Here is a 9,388-nt window from a genome sequence, read left to right as displayed (position 1 = left end):
CAATGAGCCCTCAAGAGAAGTTAGGCCACTAGGATCATTGTCTGCACTCCAGATATTTATCTTTTATGGCCTTTGAGCTCTTTATAAAGATATTCTCTTTAGATGCTCAGGGGAAATATTAAAGATCACTGATTAACAGAAGACTGATTCTCATTAAAAACTAATATATTCATCCAAAAAATTGTTTATATTTTACTCATTATAAGGGAAAGAGACAGAAATTTGCTAAGGACCCAGGACTCCTGAACTTGGGTCCTCACAGTGACCTCAGAACTGGGGTGGCCTCTGCCCCAGGGCTCCCCAGAGCTACTCCAATGCATCGACTCTTACTTAGAGGACCAGAGAAAATGCACTGTGTTGACAGGTCTCCTAAAAGACAGTGAAGGGTTCAGGGGTAGTAACTCATGCAACTAATTTATCCCTGCTTCTCTGTACCTTGATGGGTGACAGCCAGACCACAGGAAGTAACTGAAACTCTTAGAAAAAAAGGTAATTACAAACTAACACAATGTAAATATAATAAAACAAAATCTGTTATCATAAAACTGAGAGGCAGACAATTGCTTTTCTTTTACAACACATCACTGTCTCTAACTAGCTAGGTGACTTTGAACAGGGTACTTTAACCCCTCTCCTTCCAGACCTGAGTGGTTCCCTCTGAAAAATGACTGAACTTGAACTCGATGGCTTCTGAATGTCCTTCGTGCCCTGCAGCCCCAGGTGCTCTGGACAGTTGGGCAGGGACGATGGCTTCTTGGTGGCCAAGGCACGGAGTGAGAGCAGTGTGGTGCACCAGATGCTTGCAGCCACGACTTGATTTAATTTAAGTAAAAACTTGAGCAATTGCTGCAAAGTGACCCAAAATGGTGCCCCAGGTGTGCAGCTTCTGTTCATTTCCACCAGGAGTCATGAGAAGACCTTTGGTGTGTGATACAAAACTCCCCATAGAACGAAAAGGAGTGGTACACACAGTGAGCCTACAACCATGGGAAGAATGGACAAGACCTTGCCACTAACTGTAAAGCCAAGAGACACCTGCATGGAAAAGCAAAAGAACACACGACGACAGCTCTATTTTCTGCACCACAAAATCAGGGGGAAGCGTGAACACAGACCCCCACAACGACAAATTACGTGGTCAAGTTTCCCACATTTGGGAAAACTGCAGAGGTCAGCACATCCAGAGTGCAATGAATAAGCCTCGCGGTGTGAAAACCACCTTAGTGATCATGGTATCTCCCCTGCCAGGTAGATTAGTTCTTAAGAACTTGTGTGCCAGGCATCAGTGCTGTTTGCTATTCACTAAATACTTCTGGCTCTGTTTTCCAGACTTGGGGTAACACCACACCTCCTTGACACTTGAGTAGAAGTGGCTTGTCACCTTCATGCCAGAGCACTGACTGCCAGGGTGAAACTGACACTGACACCATCACAGGTGAGTTGGACGAAGTGAGGGGTCGTCCTACCAGAGGCATCACTTGAAGGTAGGGCGGATAGGACTTCCCGCTGTGGGGTGGGAGAGAAAGGTGGATCGAGGATGCGCCAAGGTCATTAACCAGAGCCACTGAGTGAATGGCATTGCCATTTTCTAAGATGGGGAAGACTGAAGGTGAGCAAGTTTGAAAGCAGATGTTAGACACCCACATGGAGATGTCCCACAGGCAGGTGGATGTTTGGATCTGAATTTCAGAGGTCAGGAATAGAAATGGAAATGAGTGCAGATACAGGAGCAAGGAGACATTAAGGCTTTGCTTCAGAGCACCCTTTCTCAGTACATTAACTACATTTACTTTAAAATTGTCCCGTTTTCCCTATTAATCATATTTCCTTAGACATTACTTCTATTTGATCATATTGGGTATTAATTTCTAATATACTTGGAAAAATATTTCTAAAATCTAAAAACATTTTCTAAAATTTTATTTTTCCTACCCTGGACTCCTGCCCACACAGAGAGACTGAATAAAGTGAAAGTTAATATAGTGACAGACTTTACTGTAGTCTCTGAGAGACTTCATTAATGTTCAGGGAAAACCCATTTACTTTATAAATCAGGATTTCCCTAACTCTTAAATATAAATAGTTACCTGAGAGTCACCACAGAGTTGGGAAAAAAAGCCTTTAACATGAAAGAAAAACACCAAAACAAAGAATGAAAAGAACGTGGCACAACTGGCTTTTTAGTTGTGGCAGATGTACCGCGTCAGTACAAGCTGTTTAATGATAGGGGGCCCGGTGTGAGCTATGTAGGAACTTTCTGTACTATCCTCACAATATTTCTATAAATCTAAAACTATCATAAAAAAAAAAGCTCATAAAAATAACAGGGTTAATGTGAAATGAAGAAGGAAAATATAATTAATAATTTTAGAGAAAAAAGAGTATTTTGCATCCATGAGGCAAGAGCCTTATGCCATAAAAAGGAACATCTAGGAAACAAGGAAGACCTCTTGGGAATTAAAAATATGGAAGCAGAATTGAAAGAATGTATTCAACATCTTGAAAGATAAAAAAATGTCCCGGAAAGTAGAACAAAAAAAGCAAAGAGATAGAAAATAGAGACAAAAGACCCACAGAGGAGAGAAGCAGCTTAGGAACTGCAAGATTCAAATACTTGAGTTCCAGGAAGATAGCACGCAGGAAAAGGTGGAGAGGGGGCAATCTAAGACATAACAGAAGAAAATTCCCCAAAGGATGTGTTTCTTGATTGAAAAACTCCCTCAGGTTTCCAACATACTGATTATAAAAAGCCCCACAACTAGTTACACTATTGTAAAGTTAAAGAAAAGTGAAAATACAGAAAGCTCCTAAACGTTCTAAAAGGAAGGCTAGAAGGACAGGTCACATAAAAAGGATCCATGTAAAGATGGCATCAGACTTCTCATTAGCAATGTTAGAAGCCAGACAGCAGAGCAGTACCTTCCAGCTTCTCAAGGGAATGACATCCAACAAAGGAGTCTACCATTAACTATCAACCAATAACAAAAGTAGGACGAAGACACACGGTGGACCAGAATACTGACATCAGGAATTTTACCAAAATGAAGCAGAAAAGGTCAAAAATTGGAAATTTGGGGGGAAAGTTAATTTATATAAAAGAAAAATACATACATGTAAAGAAAAAGGAGTTCTTCGTTGTGGGAAAACACACATACATAACAAAATGTACCATTGTAACCACTTCTAAGTGTGTAATTCAGCAGCATTAAGCATCCTTTTATGTCTAGAAATGTCTGTTCAAGTCCTTTGCCCACTTTTCAGCTGGGTTGCGTTTTTGCTGTTGTTCAGTTGTAGGAGATCTTTATATATTTTGGATGTTAATCTCTCATCAGTTATGTAGCTTGCAAATATCTTCTCCCCAAAATAGATCTTTTTCCAAAAGATAACATAAACGAGGAGGATATAGTCAAAGAAACTGTTCTAGAACTGAAGAAAGACACAATTCTTCAGCTTGAAAGAAAGCACCTAGTACCCAGAAGAATAAATTTTAAAATGCTTAACATTACTATGCCTAATGCTTGTGTGTGTGTGTGTGTGTGTGTGTGTGTGTGTGTGTGTGTGTGTGTGTGTGTGTGTGTGTGTTGTGTTGTGTTAGTCTCAGTCTATTGATAGTGATGCTGTTGGTTAAGGATGCCTGAGACACTTGCCCAGGGCCTGTATTACTAGTAGCCAGCCCCCACAGATTCCCTGACCTGAGCCAATGTTGTGACTGGTCCGGTCTTTATGATTCTTATTAAGATTGCAGGACGCACTTCAGCAAAAACCATCGGGGAACTTTGAGGAGGAAGATTTATTACTCATAGGTCTTGGAGGGTACACGGTGTGCCCCAGGGCCACACTGTGAAGTCATGGGAGGGAGGGAGACAGATAGAGAAGGAGAATCTGGAACTCAGCCTTTGTCAGTGTCCAACGGTGGGTTGTCTAGGATTCCGTAGGTTCACTCTGTCAGGAGGAAGACATTTCCCCTCTACACTTCCAGATTCTTCTGGTGGGTCTAAGAATTAAATTGACATGAAATAGATTAACAGGAGAAAATCACACAAAAGTTTAATAACCTGTCTATGTGGGAGAGACCCAGGGTAACTGAGTAACTCACCCAAATGGCTGAAACCGTCCCCTTAAAGACCATCTTCAGCTACAGACAAAATAGGATTTGGAGGGTAGTGGTTTGGGACTTCAAAGGGGAGAATGAAAAGCAAATGTTCAGCAAACAAATGTTTGCTGGACCATGCAGAGACAGCGGGACACAGAGAGGAACTGTAACAAACAGATCTGGCTAGCCTCCTCCCTGTCTACACACCCAGTTGGCACTTGGTTATCTATGTTGACAGATAACTTACTGAAACTTTCTTTAGGCAGTTAGGATGATGGTCAAAGTTTCTTCCCTCGTCTTTTGGATTTCAGTTGTTTTCAGCTCAAAATAATCTGCAAGCCAAAGAGGCATTTTGGGGTGATAAATTTTGCTCCTCTGCAGTGCCGCCTTTGGAACTCCTCTTAACAAGTTTTCACAGTCCAGAAGTTTAGTTGATAGGTTGCTTTCTACCTCATTGAACCAGCCTCTTAGTCCTGACAGTGGGTCAGTTCAGTTACTTATTTCAGGAAGTAATGATGCAGATGAGCTCTCAAAGTTAGGTGTATAGGGTGTAAGCAATCAGGTATTTAATAAGAGGCATTTCTATGGTAACAAAAGAAAAATAACTGTTAATAATTGGAGCAAATTATAAAGCCAGTATCTGAGTCCTGAGTGCTGCCAGTCAAGAAGATATCAGGGTTGTGGACTGAAAAATAAATGCACTACCTAAAAGTTGAGAATTATGTTTTATTCTGCAGGCTTTCTGAGGACTCGAGCCCAGGAGGCAGATAGCTCTAAGGGACTGCTCCAAAGAGGTAAGGGAGGAGCCAGGGTATATAGGGGGTTTTGCAACAAAAATCATTTAGTCAGAACATTGAAAGATTACTATTAATTAAAGAAAACCAGACATCTCAAATTAATGAATTTAGTGATTTTCTATGTATGGCAAGGTGCAAAAGTCTGGGCTCACTGAACAACAACAAACTTATTGAAGCATGGGAGGAAAACGTAAGTGTGGTGAAGATGGCCTTTCTAAGCAAGATACAACCCTGCAGGCAATAGAGGAGCTGATTGATACATTTCATAAAATTTAAAATGTAGGTATGAAAAAAGACAACATAAACAACTAAACAGAAACTGGGCAAAAATAATTGTCACATATGAAATTGGAAAATACAGATACTCAAGATGTATGAAGAGCTCCTATAAATCCATTGGAAAATGAAAAATAACTAATAGAAAAATGGGTGAAGGGTATGGATTGATGATTCACAAAAGGACCACAAACACCAAGAAACATTTAAGAATAACCATGAATAATCAGCAGTGTGGAAAATAAAACTCAGTGTGGTATCATTTTATCTCCATTAAACTGGTCAAAAACATTAAAAGATTAGTAATATCCACCTCAGGCTACAGTGCGGACACAGTCAACTGAAAAAAGTGCACAACATACAAGCTGAGAGTTATGTTCTATTCAGCAGACATTTCTGAGGACTTAAGCCCAGGATGACAGCCTCTCAGATGGCTCTGAGGGACTACTCTGAAGAGGTAAGGGAGGAGCCAGGATATAGGGGAGCTTTTGCAAAAAAGACCAGGTAGTCAGAACATCAAGATTATTGTTAATTAAAGAAAACCAGGTATCTCACACTAAGGAATTTAGCACTTTTTAAGAATGGGAAGATGCAAAAGTCTGGGTTCATTGAAATCATTCCTTTGATATGCACTGAGGTATCTATGGCCAGTATCTAGGGCCAGTACCTCTTTCTTTCCCATCCTGAGTTCCCTCAAGAGGCACCTTTAGGGGTGGCTGCAGAGGCCGGGCAGCTTGCATGTTTTCATCCTGAGGTCGTTCTGGCTCACCCTAGGGTGAAGCAATAGTGGATGATGATTTGATGGCCGGAGCATCCATTATTTACTGATAAGCAGGCAGTATTCTTCATTCATAATATACTTTCAAACATTTTAAATTGGGTTGAGCCATTCTGGAGAGCAGTATGGTAGTATTTATCAATATTAACAACATGCATATTCTTTAAGTAAAATTCAACTTTGAGTAATCTTGTCGGAAACAACCCCAACATACATAGAAAGGCATATGCATACTGATGTTCACCACAGCATTGTTTGCAATAGGTGAAAAAGTGGGAAAAACCTAAATGCTCACCAATAGTCAAATGTTTAAAAATGGAATGAGAAATACATACAACAAATTATTCCAAGAAATATGCTTCTTCATTGATTAAAAATAGATTTATAGCAAAAAAAAAAAAAAAAAAAGAAAGAAAGAAAAAGAAAACAATAGGAAAAAAGCAAGCTGTAGAGCAATATTGTCTATTTTCCCAGTTATATTTAAGAAATCCAACTGAAGTGTGTGTGCACACAACGTTTGCTTACGTAGGCTATTGAAGGTTGCACACCAAACTGTTACATGACTTAATACCCCGCAAAGCCTTAGGCTGTGCCTTATTATACACAGTGTTATATAAGAGTAAGCTTTTTTTTTTTATAATACAGTCCTAGATCACTTCTGTAATTTAACAATAAATGTGTTTGCGATTATGTTAACTCCCCTCACCCAACTGCCTGCCAAGCGCAAGGACATTTACTAAAATCCCTTCACCCTGAGAGCCCTGCACGGGGTCTGACACATACCGGCCCCCAATATGTGCATGCGGCTGCCCCTTCCCACCTCTCCGCGCACCCAAGCGAGATCCTAAGGCCAACAACCGCCCAGTCCGAATCTTAAACCCTCAGCAGCCCGAGCAGCCTCCGGCCGCCCGGCACGCGAGCGCGAAAGGCGCCCAGAAGCCCCGCCTCCCGGCGCGCAGACGTCACTGGGCGGCGCCACGCAGTGTCTGACGCGCCTGCGACCCGCCTTGCGGAAGGATCCTAGCAGCCAACTATGGCTACTGTCGCGGAGCAGCTGGGGCTGGTGGAGATGGTACAGGCGCTCTATGAGTTGAGCTTGGCGGCCCGCGCGGCCCGGGACCACACTGAGCCCCCGTGAAGTGGGACGTTTCGAGTGGGTTCATGGTCGGAGGCCTGGGCGGTGCTGGCTAGGGTCACGCCCGGACTCTCGGCGTCGGTCGCTGGAAGGGCTCCCGGGGGCACACGCTTCCCGGCGACGGAGTGTAGGGAGAGGCTCGGGTGGGAGCCGGAAACGGGAGTCCGGTTTTGCGCTCTGGGGAACGCAGAGCCTTCTCTAAGTCCTGTCAGATGCAGAGAGGCTGGTCAAGAACCAGAGTTGGGACTGACGGTAAAACGGGATGGTGAAAATAGAGTGGAAAAACCTCAAGTCCGCAGGGGTCCTAGGGAAGTAGGGTCCTTGGAACTGCGGAGCAGGTAACGGGAAAGAACTGTAATGAGCTGGGGTTTGTTTTGGTCGGGAGCTGGAGTTCGAATGGAAGACGAATAATTTAGGAATGTGAAAGAATTTGTCATTCTTTCGCATACGTCCCGTTTTCTAGCTTGTAAAGATACCACTATTTTAGTGAATGTTTAAAGGAAGACTAGTTAGGAGGGGTTTTTTTTGAAAGGCCAGCTATTTCAGGTGTGTAAGATAATATGAAATCAAAATATCAGCATTGGAGGATGTTCATTCATTTGACATTAGTGAATTTCTCTGCTCTGTACAATAGAACTTTCTGCGTGTTCTCTATCTGAGCTGTTCAGTACAGTAGCTGCTAACCACATGTGGCTATTAAGTACTTGAAATGTGGTTAGTGCAACTGAGGGCTGAAGTTTTTATTTAACTTAGATATATATTTAAATAGTTGAATGGTGACTGGTGGCTACAGTATTGGACAGCACAGGTCTAGATGCTGGGAACAGTGCAGGGAACAAACAGGCAAATGTCTCTGGACTTGTAGAACTTACATTCCTTTAAAGTGAATCTGTTTTCTTTTGATAATTTTTTTAAAGCTTAGTATTGCTGTTTATTGGCAGGGGTGATGATGCAAGACATATCATTGGAAGACCTATCAGGGCTTTTTGAAAAAACAGTTAAGAGAGCAAATCTGGGGTTGTCCAACCTTAGGCTAATTAAAATGACTAAGAAGAGCCACTAAAATTAAAGATTCTTTTTTTTTTTTTTTAGAAATGAGTAATTTATATGTATTGTTGCTGTCTTTTTGAAGACTGCCCTATGGTTATGTAACTTCTTATACCCTGGTATTGACCATGAGGGAGTCTTGAGAGAAGTTCTGCTGGATGTAACATTTCCTGGGGAAGAAAACAGGCTGCATTTGTGATTTTTATTAGTTCACTGAACATTTCAGCTTTTCTAAGGATGATTTTTCTATGGAGTGGAATGTTTAACTAGTGACTTGGACCTTTGTTTGCCCACTAGAATCCAATTATTGAGAAAACCAAAAGGGTTTTTAGAGTCCTTATTCTTGAATTATATTCGGGAAGGATCAGCAATTTAAAAAAATAATCTTAGCTTTCTGTTCTTGCTTCTAATTCCCGTACACCTTGTATATAGAATTTGAATAGTCTTGTTGTGTACCCATACATCTGTAACTTGAATGTAGCTTGAAATGTATTTGTGCATTGACCTGAAAGTTTATATATGAATTTGTCAGCAGTTTCCTTGTTCCTACTCTTGAGTGTTTTTTTTTTAACTATGGTGAATCATCATCACTTTCTATCTAATGCTTGAAAATAATTTGTAATTACATTTCTAAATACCTCTTTTAAGTGATTTTCCAATGACAACCTATTGGAATATAGCACCCCATAACTGACTGATGGGGGGTTAGTTGATACCTGGAATCTTCCACATGCACTTATTGTGTCTAGTTGTATAAAACATAAAAGGCAGCCTGGCCTTTATCCTGGAAACGTACAGTTGAAAAGAAGACCTGACATGGATAATTTCATTAAGGTACCTTTATGCCTGTTGACATGGAAAAAACACTGCATACTTTTGGGGAGCTACCGTAGAAAAGAGACCTGCTTTTTCATTAAGCATTTACAAAGCCTTTTTTCTCTACTGTGTTCCAAGGAGGATTTAAAGAGGCTTGTCAGGGATCCAGAAGATATAGTAAGATGTGCAAAACTCTTTAAGAATTGTGGAAACAGGTTTCCAGGTAATTCTCAACTCATTATGGTACATGGGGGTGGTGGAAGCCTTGTGACACTGTGGAATGTTTGTTACAGTCATTTCCTACCAGTAAAAATATAAATTACCTGAAGGATCTGATAGTTGATATTGTTTCACTTTGGAATTCTGTGTCAGATTCTTTTTAAAAATTTATTTTTATTCCTAAAGCTGTAGCTTTAGAGATTTTTCATGTTAGGAGAAATTGATTT

The 9,388-nt window shown here is 41.0% G+C and overlaps 1 long non-coding RNA gene and 1 other non-coding gene across 9 annotated transcripts; both read right to left on the bottom strand.

Moving 5' to 3' along the window:
- Positions 1-1,092: 1,092 nt before the first annotated feature.
- Positions 1,093-1,256, bottom strand: LOC116659157. The gene has a single exon (XR_004314441.1). It is a non-coding gene; the product is annotated as a U1 spliceosomal RNA (small nuclear RNA).
- A 2,498-nt stretch (positions 1,257-3,754) lies between these two features.
- Positions 3,755-6,890, bottom strand: LOC116658948. 8 transcript variants are annotated; one of them, XR_004314173.1, is made up of 4 exons: positions 6,765-6,890; positions 5,834-5,936; positions 4,341-4,675; positions 3,755-3,994 (listed from the first exon to the last, which is right to left on the bottom strand). It is a non-coding gene; the product is annotated as an uncharacterized LOC116658948 (long non-coding RNA). The 8 variants fall into 8 exon arrangements; XR_004314172.1 differs by having other exon boundaries at positions 5,871-5,936; XR_004314169.1 differs by having other exon boundaries at positions 6,728-6,865.
- Between the last annotated feature and the right edge of the window lie 2,498 nt (positions 6,891-9,388).

The sequence above is a fragment of the Camelus ferus genome, chromosome 22 (genome assembly GCF_009834535.1).
Source record: "Camelus ferus isolate YT-003-E chromosome 22, BCGSAC_Cfer_1.0, whole genome shotgun sequence".
Taxonomy (NCBI): Eukaryota; Metazoa; Chordata; class Mammalia; order Artiodactyla; family Camelidae; genus Camelus; species Camelus ferus.
The sequence above is the reverse complement of the archived record's forward strand: the minus strand, read 5'-3'. Positions and strand labels throughout refer to the sequence as shown.